The 13,376-nt window shown below is 48.7% G+C and overlaps 1 pseudogene; it reads left to right on the plus strand.

Moving 5' to 3' along the window:
* The first annotated feature begins 9,227 nt into the window (after nucleotides 1-9,227).
* Nucleotides 9,228-10,051, plus strand: LOC102521972 (annotated as a pseudogene).
* The last annotated feature ends 3,325 nt before the right edge of the window (nucleotides 10,052-13,376 follow it).

The following is a 13,376-nucleotide window of genomic DNA, read 5'->3' on the forward strand; positions in this document are numbered from 1 at the left end:
AAGTCTGCCTTGACCAGAGCTAAAACCTCACACATCATTGCAGAATGCGTGCAGTCTCGGGGTAGACTAAACTATTCAAACCGTGGGGTCCCTGGCGAAAAGGCAGTCAAAGCTCCTCATGGGGTGGAGGGAGCTGGAAATCACTGGGACAAATCTGTAGATTTCAAACTTTTAAAAAACCAACAGAACTCTCTCCACCCCCTACACACACTCTTTTACAGCGAACCCCAAACTATGAAACAATTAGGGGGACACAGGACGGGTGGGCTGCCCACTCTCCATTCCTGGACACTTATTGAGGGGCTCCTGGAGCCCGTCCACACACCCTGGAGCCCCCCAGGTGAACACCATGCACTTAAATGACCCTGGAGTTCCCGCCAGCACTGCCACTCTCTAAGGCTCAGACACACTTTCCACACAGTAACAGACCAGCTAACGTTTATTGAGAGCGTCCGATGCTCCAGGTTCTGTGCTTAGTTCCTGACACACGCTATCTCATTTTGGCCTCACGTGTTCTCCAGGAGGAAAACCCTAATAGTACTCTTAGGATCCCCATTCTGCAGTTGAGGAATGTAAGGCCCGTTGCAAGGATTCTGGGCATGGTAAGGAGCGTGTCCAAGTTCATTCAGCTTGGACATTATGGAACCGAGAAGTAAAACCTGGATAGCCTGGGTCCAGAGTCTGTGTTCTTAACCTGCCCTGTAAAGCCTCCCCATTGTGAGAGTTCAGTGGCATCTTTGGGATTTAAACTTCCCAAATCCCCATCGATAGACCTTGTGACACTCACTTTTTTTATTTGGGCGGTTTTGGGTTTTGTTTTGCTTTGTTTTTAGTAAAGGTATGGGAGTGGCCCCACATTCTCCTCTATCTCTTATCTAAAACCCTCTATGATCAGGACAAAAGAGCAGAGCCCAGAAATACTGCCTAATCTGAGCATCAAGCCATTGACTTTGACAGCAACCATGGCTGCTGGTGAAGATTGTTCCCGAAGGTATTTGTTTGATGGAGGACAAGGTGCAGGTGGAAGCTGCGAGTGGCATCTGATATCCCTCAGTGCTTTAAATTCTGACTTATTTAACAGCCACAATACTCCAGGCAAGTCAATATGATTATCTCCATTTTGGGATGGCAAAACCGAGGCTCAGAGAAAATTTGCTGGAGATGCCTCTGGTTAGAAGCAGATTTGAACCCATCACCCTCTGACCTTCCATCACAGTCCACCAGGCCTTTGGGGAGAGTGGGTCCTTGCTTTTCTTCAGAGTCTTCCTCAAAGCTCCCAGAGTTCCTTCTTCACTTCCATCATAGCCGTTGTTACCAACGCTGCCAAAGCTTGTCGCCACGTCTGTCTCCTCTGCTACCCTGAGATTCTTGACGGCAGAGTGGGAGCACAAACAGGGCCCTCTGGGAAGGTTTCCTAGGGAGCGAACAAGCCAGTCCAAGTAACCCAGACCTCCAAGGAGCTGAGAACCCCCTCCACCCCACCCAGCACCTCTGGGCTCCAGACGTTGAGAACCCCTACAGCCCCTGAAGGTTCACCCTTTCTCCCTCCCACAGGTGGTAGCCCTCTTTGGTCTCTGGGAAATCCCTAGGTAAATCTTTGACTTTTAAATGGGTTCCCAGGAGCCAAATTTTCACCCAAAGTTGAGTGAGCGAAGATGTCCTCAAACTCTCCCAGCTATAAGGACTCCTTTCTGTCCTTCCCTCTGCTTCAGGACCAAATCTCACACAGGACAGTGTGTTTAAGAGCTTGGGATCTAGAGTCAGACGTGGCTTTTGAGTCCTAGCTCTGCCACTTGCTGTATGATTTGGGGAAAATTCCTTAACCTCTCTGAGCCTCTAAGAGGAAATAGTTACTAACTAATCGTGACCACGTGATGATGTTTTGAGAGTCCAATAAGATAAGGCATGGAAAGGGCTTAGCACAGGGACTGGCTCATGGTAGGTGTTCAGAAAAAGAGCTTGAGATTGAACAGTGCTCTCTCTCAGAGGCTCTGAGCAGCTGGCAAAGCAGAAGTCAGGAGGTCAAAGTGGTGCAGGGGGCAGCTCACCTTGGTGGGGGATGGGGACAGGAAGGGTAGTCCAATGCTGAGTCAGGGGGAGCTGGGGAGGGGACAGTGACTCAGACAGATGTTCCCATTCAAAGAATCGGCCCAAATATTAACCACAGGAAGCAGATAGGAGTTTAGGCAGAAGGGCCTTTCCATGGTGGAAACCCACGGGCAGTGTGTTAGGGAGGCAGAAAGGGGACGCCAGATAGGGGAGGGGAGGAGATGAAATTTCAGGCTGGAGAACAGAGGGAGACGTCTCTCCCACCGCCCCATGGAGCAAGGTCAAGGAAGCTGAAAAGAGCAGGCTGCCTGGGACCAGGAGGGAGCCCGCTTCAGCTCCAGTAGAATGTCCTCCTTCCTTTAATCTAAGATCCTTCCTTCATGGTCTGAGGCTGGAAAGCCTCGGCTGAAGCCTAGAAAGAGAAGAAAGGAACTTGGGTTGACTAAGCCCCTACTCTGCGCCCAGACTGTAAGCTTTATCTCCAGGTGCCTGTCCTGAAGCAACACAACCCGACAGGGCAGGGCAGCACCCCCATTGCAGACTAGGAGCCCAGGGGAGAGGGACCTCGCCAGCTAGACAAGTGGCAGAGCCGGGAGTCAAACCCAAACCTATTGCTTCCAGGCAGGTAGCAGGTAGCGCCATCCTTAGGCAGTGGGGCTGTTGGTCGCAGGTTCAAGTTCACACTTCTGCCAACTACTAGACATAGTACCTTGGACAAGTCACCTGTGGGCCTCTGGTTCCCTGGCTACAAAGCAGAGAGGGCAGTAGTGCCCCAGCTTAGGGTGTCATGAGGATTGAAGGAGTGAGAGCTGAGCCCAGCACAGGGTCAGTGTGCCTCATTTATGTCAACTGTGGACTTACAGTCTTCTTAAGAAAAGCCCCTCCTTGGGAGTGTGGAAGAAAGCATGGCTGCCCCCACCCCAAGGAGCGTGCACAGAGCTTGGGGTCTAGAGACCTGAGTTCGGAGCCCAGCTCCACACCTTACCAGGAGTGTGATCTTGGAGGAGTCACTAGACATTGCTGAACCTCAGTGTCCTCATCTCTAGCATGGGGACAGTGACGTTGTCGGCCACGCAGGCTAATGGTGGCACGTTGTGTACATGACAGCCCCTAGCATGGTTCAACAGGGAACAGAGACCAGGAGGCTGGGACTGGAATTTTCCTTGTGGTAGAGAAGACCAATGAGCTGTGGGCTGTGCGAGGGAGAGGGGAAAGAGAGTGGAGGAAGGTTCTGATAGCCAGAAAGATCCAAATCCTACTGCCTAACCAAGGTGGGCATTTCCCCAGCCACAGAGGGAGATTCTGATAGGCACAGGGCAAGGACGAAGGGGAACATTACAGGGCTGGGGTCTTAGCTTTTTCTGTCACCTTCTGCTGAAGGCAGCCACCCAGGAGCTGATGGCCCACAAAGACCTTCCCGCTGTGTAACCCAGGGGAAGTTGCTCACCCACTCTATTCCTTCTCTTTTTGGTGTCCACACTAGGAGAAAGTTCACACAGCTTTCAGTGAGTGGGAGGGTTGACAACGAGGTGTCAACTACTGGAAAAGAAAGAGAGAGAAGACCTCAGCGGGTATTTGATGGTATCTCCCTACTTTTGGTCCTGGCTGGGGGTGGGGGCCGGAGGACTTCACAGGAAGGTGTGGCGGAGGAGGACCAAGCCACAAAGACCAAAATTAGCTACAAGATGGGGCAGGGAAACCCTGTGTGGGTGCAGCATGGAGGGAAGCAGAGCTGCAGTAGGGAAGAGTGAGTGTGGACCACTGCTGCTCGGCCCCTGCTCTCTCCCAGCTTCTACTGGGTCGAAGCAGGACTGGCATGGGCTAGGGCAGAGTCGGGAGAGAGCATGAAAGATCTGGGATGATATTCCAGCTGTGTCTTGTCCAGCTGGGTGGCTGTAGGCAAGGCTTACACTTCCTGAGCCTTTCTTTTCTCATCTCTGAAATGGGATGATAAAGCCTCCCTCACTGAATAGCTGGAAGGGAAAAATACAGGTGTAAGAATAGTACCTACTGGTACTCACCAGAATGCACTTTATTTCATTAATCTTCACAACAGTCCTGACAGTGAATGCTTTCACCCCCATTTACAGAGACAGAAAGAGCTCAGAGAGGTTAAGGGATTTGTCCAAGTCACACAGCTGGTAAACAGCAAGCTGGATGTCAGACCCTGGGTCTGCAGGGCTCTATTCGTGCTTGAAAGCCTGGCATACAGTAACCAAGACAGAGTGACTCATCCTCCCCTCCAGAGTCCTTCCCTTGGTCCCTCCTCCACCCTCAGTGGCGGCTGGGTTCATTCCTTAGCCTTGGTCTGGGACCCGGGATTCCTGGTGCAGACCCCTGCCCCTGATTCTGCCAGCACAGAAGCACAGACCCGTGATATACTTACATTTGACCTCCTGATTCTGGCCAGTGCACCTCAGCCTGGCTCCACACGCGCCCACGCTGGTGATGGATTCTCAGGCAGGTAATCTAATGGGAGGAAGTAGATGACCCTGAATGAACTTCCTATCTGCAGTCGTGCACCCCGGTCACTTTAAACGTAGCTTCTTGTGTCCACTGGTGTGTTGAACTGTGAGGTCATGGTAAGGGAGCGAACTCAAAAAGGACCCAGCTGAAGGCGCCGAATCTGATGGCACATCAGGAAGGGTCATTCAGGGATTACTCGTAACCCTAACCCATCCCTGGAGAAAGCAGGCAGCCCTGACCTTTGCCCCTGGGCCTTCTTTCTCCCGAAAACAAGTTGTTGCGAGGAGGCTTGGGATGTAGGAGGAAGGAGGATAGAGCTTCCCCGGGCCCCGCTATGTGCTGGGGACCACAGGAAGGGCTTGACACAAGCGGCTTCATCTAGGCAGCAGCCTGGAGAGCAGGCGTGAGAGCCCCCAGGGAAACGGAAGCGCTAAGCCTCAGAGAAGTTCGTCCCAGTGCCAGAGGCCACCAGCTGACGAGGGACAGAGTGGCCGGTCTGACTTCTGTGTCAACACTCTTCACACGAGGACCCCAGTGAACCCAGACACGTGGGTAGGCAGAGCCCCACGGTGTTTTCTTCATTGTCAGACCTTTGTCTGCGCCTCGGTCTCTGTTCTGCCTTGATCCGGAACGTGTCTGCGCCTACAGGCTGTCTGTCGGACTCATTACGCCCAAGGCTCTATTCCGGAAGCCTCACGAGTGTGTGACAAGAGGAAGACCAAGAGCCTGACCTCAGAGAACGAGGAGAAGAGAGATGCAAGGCCAAATCTGACCGTGGTCCAGAGGAGGGACCAGGAAAGGCCGTGTGGAGTTAAAGAGAACAGACCTGGGAAGGGGGAGGGATTCAGGCCAAGTGTCTGATCCAGAGCTCTGAGCATCATAGTTGCTCATTTTCCAGATGAGGAAACTGAGACCCAGGGAAAAGGAGTTCTTTGCACAGAGCCACATACCTTACCAGCATGAGCAGAGCCAGCTGAGCACCCGGGTCTCCTGACTCCCCAGGCCCGTCCACGGCACTGTGACAGTTTCGTCTACCCCCTGACCAAGGCTGACGGGGGACTGCGCAAGTGCAACGCAGGTAGCCCAGTACAGATCCACTGTCATAACCACAAGAACTCAACATGCTCAACCTGCCTGCCTTCGGTATCGGGGAAGATTCGATTCAGCTGCACGAGGAAACCCCAAAAGTTCCCAGCTTATGCACAATCATTTTTAATCTCTCAGGGGAAGGTCTGGAGGCCTGGGGGCCAGACTGTAAGAGAGCTCCGTTCCACAAAGTTGTCAGGGACCAAGGCTCACTCCAACACCTTCTTACCACCCCTAAGGTGTGACCTTCGTCCTGCAGCCCCAAGCGAGGGCACCGGCGCTCCAGGCAGCAGGGCAGGATGAGGAAGAAGAGGGGCAGTGGGGGCGGAACCTGTCTTTTAACAAGGGTTGCTGGAGGCTGTCCCATGACACAGCTCTCTATAGCCCGTCAGTCAGACCCTGGTCAAGGGAGAGGCTGGGAAATAAAATAGTTTTTATTCTGGGTGGCTGTGGGCTCAGCTAAAAGCTCCAGGACCATGGAAGAAGGAGAAAATGGATGCTCGCCTTTGGCTTCCATTCCTAAGTTTATTTTCTGGGTCCTACACCATCAGGCTCTCCTTCCCCGGGTCCTAAACACCCCATCCCTTGGTGCCTTGCCTTATCAGCAGTTTGGGGTGTACCCAGCCTCCCTCCCCCAGCGCCCTTCCTGCACCTTCCCCAGCTCAGCACCTGTCACCTGCCTCTCTTGTGAGCCAGGGGGCCACATGGAGGTGGGAGGGCCAGTGCTGGACTAGGAGGCCAGGCATCTGAGTTCTAACTCTGACTTAGCGCATCCCTTATTCTACGATGTTCATATCACACCCTCTCTCTGGACTAAGAGAGAGGGCATATTTCAGATCCAGAGAAGGACAGGCTGAAAATTAAAGGGAAAACATCCCCCAAAGTACCCTTCAGAGAGCCCCGGACATGGGCTGGAAGATGTCTGTATCATCTCTAGAACACTCAAGAAAGCTTTAGTAAAAAAAAAAAAAGAAGAAGAAGAAGAAGAAAGCAAGCTTTAGTAATAGCAAGAGACTGGAAACAAGCTATTCATTGGGAACTGGTTAAGCACATGTACATCTACGCAATAGAATGTTCTGCAACTTATGAGAAGAATGAGGCCACGTTACATGTGCTTATATGAAACAATATCCAAAATACATTAAGTTCTAAGAGACAGAACAGACAGAACAGTGTGCCTTGCAGGAAACCATGTGCGTGAAATCCTGCACACTCAGATTTATATATTTACTTGTCTCTGTGTGAAATTCCTCCGGAAGTATAAACAAGAAACTGTCTCTGAGGAGAGGAACTGGTGACTGGGGGAGACTAGGAAAGACTGGCTTTTTACTCTGAGAGCCTCTTGCCTTTTATACCAGGAAGCATACACAGTAAGAGATAAGGGGAAAAAAAGAAATACTTAGTGATAATTATTTAACCCTGGGCTCAGAGTTTTCTTCTCTAGACCTTAACTGGCCCTTTAGAAAAGGAGAGGACACTTGATAAATCAGCTGAGGTCCCACCTGGTTCAGCATGGTCCGTGATCATGGTCACTGCTACCCTCGGATCCCAGGTCTGGTCCTCCTCACCATAGTCCATGACCCTCTGCCCTTCTGACAAGTTCCTTGCTGGGAAGCATCAGGGAGAGATTCCAGGAGCCAAGGAGGCGGAGAGGACCTGAGAAGGAGGTCCTGGGTGCTGTCAAAGTGGGCTCTCCCTCCCGGAGACTCACCCCTCTCTGTTCCTCTTACGGAGTGAAGAGGTTTGGCCAGGACGCCTGTATTGCAAGGGACAGGAATCCCTAAACTGAACTGGCTTAAACTGCTGGACTAGTTTAATGGCTTGTAGAACCCAGAGGAAGAACTGGATTTGGGGAACGCTCGATGAGGAGCCTCCCCCACTGTCAGAACCCTCCATCCAGCCCATCTAAATTATTTCCAATGTGGTCTCGGTTCTTTCCTCCAGCAGGAAGGATCCTTCCTACCACAGAGATGTAGCCACCAGCAGCACTGAGCTCACAGCCAGAAGCTCAGCTTCCTGGAAAAAAAGAATTACTTTCCCCCATGTCCTGTTAGAAAAATCCCAGGGCATGGAGGCCTGGTGACAGTTGTTGGCCCAGCAGGAGTCACATGTCCACTTCTGCACCAATCAGTGTGCCTAGAGGATCCTGTCCCTCCACCATTCCCAGCTCAAGTATCACCTCCTCCGAGAAGCCTTCCCAGATCCTCCCACTAAAATCTCATTGCCCTAGTATCTCTCCCTTACAGCACTTGTCTGAACTCTACTTATGTGCATTTGTGTGACTGGTTAGTATGTGTCTCCTCGACTAAATAGAAGCTCCGTGGGGGTAAGAACCACCATGGCTTTGCCCTGGCTGTACCCATAGTGCTTGGCACCTGGACTGGCACATAGTGGCAGGTGGTGGAAATAGTGGGTTCCAAAGCATGGTGACAAATATAATGGTGTAGCTGCTTTCAGGCCTGACTACGTTTCCCTGTTGCCTGTTTAGAAAACAAGAATCTTCCCTGAAAGTTTTTTGGGCAACTTTCATCCTCCCACAAACAGCTTGCTCCTGGGCTCAAGTGGTGTTCAAGCCACGTTTGTTGAATGTGGATTGAACACCATTACATTCCAGGTACTGATCCGAGTGTTGGCATACAGCAGTGAGCAACACAGAGAGAACCCTTCCACCTAGCAGGGGAGACTGATGAGAGGCAAAATGAGTATGGGAAGGTTGGGTAGGGGGCTGCAGTTTTGAAATGGGTGGTCAGGGAAGGCCTCATGAAAAAGTAACATTTAAGCAAAGCCTTGAAGGAGATAAAAAAAAAAAAACTGAATCATACAACTATCCAGGGGAGAAGCATTCCAGGCAGAAAAACTAGCCAGTGCAAAGGCCCTGAGGCAGAAGCACTGAGTCCAAAAGACCTATAAGGAGCCAGTGTGCCTGGAGTGGGCGAGAGAGAGAAGTTCAGGGTATGTCCAAGGAGGAAACAGCAACCAGCTCTCTATAGAGACTGGGAATCCATTGCAAGGACTTTGAGCTTTACTCTAAGTCAGAAGTTTTGAGCAGAGGATTGACACGATCTAAATTGTGTTTTAACAAGAGTTCCCCTGCTGCTTTAGGGGGCAAGGACAGAGCAAGGATATCTGTTAGGAAGTATTGCACAGCCAGGTGAGAGATTATAACACCTGGCACCAACATGTGGTGGGGACAGTAAATGTTGTCAGGGTCAGATGTATCTTTTGAAGTTAGAGTCACAAGGATTTGCAGATGGATTGGATGTTGCTTGTCAGAGGGAGAGAGGATTCAAGGATAACTTCAAGGATTGTTAGCTGAACAAATCAAAAAACAAGGGGGGGGGGATTGTCATTAACTGAAATAAGCAAGAATGTAATGCTTGCAATGCCTCTGAGACATCCCAGAGAACATACCAAGCCCTGTATGCAGGTGGATGGACGTATCTGGAGTTCATGGCGATGACGTTTGGGAGTCATTAGGTTTAACCATATGAAAATACCAATATTCAACCATTTGGACCCACAAAATGGTGATTTCCTATGGGTCAGCCTGGAGATGGTTGTTAAAACTAGAGCATTGGTTCCAATCACTGAGGATTGGTTGCAGGCAAAGAAGAGACAAGTTCCATTGACTGAGCCCCAGCATCCTCCACGGTTAAAATGTCAGGAAGGTTAAGAGATGCCAGAAAACAACACTACGAAAGAATGGGGGGAGCGGCGGTGAAGGAGGAGCAATAAGAAAACCAGGAGAATATGGTCCCCTGGAAGCCAAGGGAAGAAGGTATTTCTGGAAGGGAGGAGTGATCAACTGACTCAAATACTTCCAAGATTTCAAGGAGAGTGGGAACTCAAGATTGACCACGGAATTTCACATTGGTCACCGGGGACTTGGTCAAGAGTTACTAGAACGGATTCAAGAGAGGATGCAAGAAAGGAAATTGAAGAGATTAGCCGCCATCGTGAATGACACCGTAACTATCCGGACCAGGAAGTTCACGACCAACTGACTACTTCAGCGGAAACAAATGGTCACTGATGTCCTTCAGCCTGGGAAGGCAATGGTACCTAAGACAGAAATTCGGGAAGAACTAGCCAAAATGTACAAGACCCCGCCAGATGTCATCTTTGTATTCGGATTCAGAACTCATTCTGGTGGTGGCAAGACAACTGGCTTTGGCATGATTTACGATTCCTTGGATTATGCAAAGAAAAATGAACCCCAACACAGGCTTGCAAGACGTGGCCTGTACGAGAAGAAAAGGACCTCAAGGAAACAGTGAAAGGAACGGAAGAACAGGATGAAGAACGTCGGGGGGACTGCAAAGGCCAATGTTGGTGCTGGCCAAAAGGAGTAAGCTGGAGATGGACAACAGAAGGAGCGAAGATTCTACAGTGACTGTATCTGTGGTGACTGTGCAGATTTTTCATGAAAGGTTTAATAAACTAAAAACTTTAAAAAAAAATTAAAAAAGGAAATTGAAGGGAGTGAATATAGACAGCTGTTTACAGAGCTTATCATTCTCGTAGTACCTGAAAGGCCTGCTGTATTTGAGTCTTTGAGGATAGGCAAAGGGCTAGAATAGAATATTTGTAATCATCCTGCATGGAGCACAATTCAGATACTTGTCTCCCCATCCTTAGTGAGCCCCTTAGCTAAGAAGAGCATTTCTGTGTGTAGAGTCCATCCCCATCCCTCTTCTCTGTCACCCAGGACCTGCTGAAACGTGGCCCAAACTGGCGCGATTCCACGCCAGTCCACACTGGGGAGGTCACATCCATGTATCAATATGTTTCATGTTAATTACAGAGATTGAGCAGCCTCTCCACAGGCAATTGTTCAAAGTTCTGGTTTTAAGCAGAATTCTTACTACCTATTTTCTCCAGAGGGTTGCTGTCTCCGGTACCCTTGCAAAGCATCTGCAGTTACGTGGAAAGACTTCTCTGCCTGGCCTCACTGTGACTCCCTCTGGGAGCTTAGTAATGATGCCAAGACGGGATCCCAGGCCTTGAGACTTCAAGTACCATGGCCTTTCCACTATGAAACATTGCCTTTTGAGTCTTTTTTTTTTTCTTTCCTTTCCTTTCCTTTCCTTTTCTTTTTCTTTTCTTTTTTTTTTTTTTTTTTTTTTTTTTTTTTGAGCTCTTTGGGGAGGTAACACCTGCAATGTAATTGATATGTTTTCCTGTAGGTTTCTCTGGTCCAACCTGGCCTCCCCCCAGAGTCTTCAGATAAATCATGGCGGCTAAAAAGGCAGAATGGAATTTTTACAGCCACAGGAAAGGACCATTATTTAAGCCATCTCATCTTGAAAGAACCAGGAACTCAGTCACTCTAGACAGATGGGGGCCACAGGAATCTGTTAGCTCCCAATATCTACCACCCAAAATACTGACCATTTGGGCTGATAAAATTCATCTCATCAGCAGTGGAATGTCCAGACTGATAAAGAACACATGTCATCAGTGTCAGGGCTGTTTGTTTGCTTGGGTTTTTTAAAAAGGTCATTGTTTAAAGGGTAGCCCCCTGTGGGAAAGAATGCATGAGAGTTCTGTTGAATTTTTTAAGCTGGTGACATTTAGGCATTAAATGATATTTGAAAGCTCTCTCTCTCTGCTTCAGTCTCTATTTTTGCCCCATTCTTTCTTTTCTTTCTCTTCTCCCACCCCTCGCCTCCCCCAGATACTTCATAGGAAAAAAAAGGTGGCATTTAAATAATATATGATTTTTTATTAAACATGATATTAAACTTCTTACAATTATACAACAACCTTGAGATTTTAAAAGTTCCCTTTGTAGTTTCCCTTGAAGAGTCTGTGGCATTGTGGTCCAGGCTGAGGGACAGTTCTAATTCATAGTCCTCGTGTAGACGTTTGGTGATTTGCCTTCCCTGGGACCTGCTAGGGATTTATCTCCAGTCCTGGGCTTTGCTCCATCCCTCGGATGAGGACGCCCTCCTCATACTCCCACCCCCAGTGCCAAGTGAGCACCAAGAAAGATGGGAGGACAACTTTCCCCAGTTGCTGAGGTTTTGATAGCAGCTATGTGGCAGGCAAGCCCCACCATGGCTTCCAAAATGAACCCAGTGGGCTGTGAGTTTCTGCTGTTAGTTGAAAGAAGACCAGTGACCTTTGGCAAAAATGCTTTGGTGCAAGCCCAAGAGTCTGGATGGGGTCTGTGCCTGATCTGAATACCACTAAATTCTGACTCTGCTGGGTTGCAGAACACCTTGTGCAAACTCTTCTGCAAAGCCATCCTGGATGCTCTCCTGGGCCCAATCACATACCTGGCCGGAGCTCCCCAAAGGTCTTCAGCATGAACGATAGCTGAAACAAAGGCAACCTTACCTGGGTAACATGAAGACACCCAGGATCCACCCTACAGCACACACCAGTACCATCCCCTTCACAGCCCTAAAATATAGCTGCTAGGAAACTAAGTAGGCTAACTTGTTGAATAGACTTGCTTAATATTACCCACCTCGAGGCCACAGTGCATCTGCCAAGATGAACAACTTTGCATTAGTCTCTTCATCCTCATCCTCATCCCCATCCCCATCTTAACAAGCAGCGTTCACTGAGTGCTTACTCCCTGCCAGGCATGTAGAGCTCACTGTCTGCCTGCATGATTATCTCAGTGAAGCTTCATGGCAAGCACAGTGGTAGTTATAATCTAATTATCCCCATTTTACAGAGAAGGATACTGAGGCTCAGAAATTGATCAAGGTCATCCACCCAGGAGGCAGTAAAGTGAAGATGTGAACCCAGATTAATCGGTCCCCAAAATTCATTTTCATAATTATCGTGTTGCACTGTCTTAAAAGTTAGGAACATCATACCACTTTACAATGAGAAGCTGAGGCCCCGAGTGGTCAAATGGCTTATTGAAGGACACACAATTTACAGCTAGCACCACTGGGATTTTAAGCTACACCTGAGGTCTTGGATATCCAGTCGCTTCTTGGTTGTGTGAACTTGACCTAGTCACTTAACTTCTCTGACTTCAACTCCCTCTTTTGCAGAACAGGGATGAGAAGTGTACCTAACTCATCAGGTTGTAGTAAGCGCACCATGAATTTCAAACAGCTCCTAACACTTTCCCAGTTCTCAATAAAAACTGGTTGTTACTTCTGTTGTCCTCAGTTATATGTTCCCTCTAACTGTCCGTCCTTTCAGTAAAAGGTAATCACCTCTTTTCTTGTTTAAATAGCAACCAGTTGGGATTGTTACTTTTGCTTCTTAAACAGGAAGTCTACCTACATGGTCTGGAAGGGAAGGAACGGACTGAGTTCTGTCCTTTAGCAGAGGGCTTCAGTTGAGAGAGTGAGCCCTCACTTAGGAAAAGAGATGTTCCCAAGTGCCCAGAAGGACACTGGCCTTAGCACAGAAAGGATCCCATCCCTAGATCTGATCTTAATCCAGAAAGGGTCAACAGGCAAAGATTGAAATATAAAACATTGAGAAGTGCTTTCTTAACCAACTGAATATCAGTGCAATGGAATATTATGAAAATTTCAGAACTTATCAATTCAAGGGCATTAAAACACACACACAGGCATTTTTGAAAAGGGTAAATAAAAAAAGCACAAAACAGTGGGTAGACCATGATGCAGCTATGGAAAAATATGTCTGCCTGAGGGTATATCCAGGCAAAGATAAGAAGATACAGTAGGTGTGATAATGTCCAGGGGTATATTGAGAAACTGTCTTTGAAGTTATAGTCCTTTCAATAGCAATGAAAAACATTAAGGAGTAGAACTATTTGTATTTTTATATTAAAT

This window comes from Camelus ferus, chromosome 16 (assembly GCF_009834535.1).
Source record: "Camelus ferus isolate YT-003-E chromosome 16, BCGSAC_Cfer_1.0, whole genome shotgun sequence".
In the NCBI taxonomy this organism is placed as follows: domain Eukaryota; kingdom Metazoa; phylum Chordata; class Mammalia; order Artiodactyla; family Camelidae; genus Camelus; species Camelus ferus.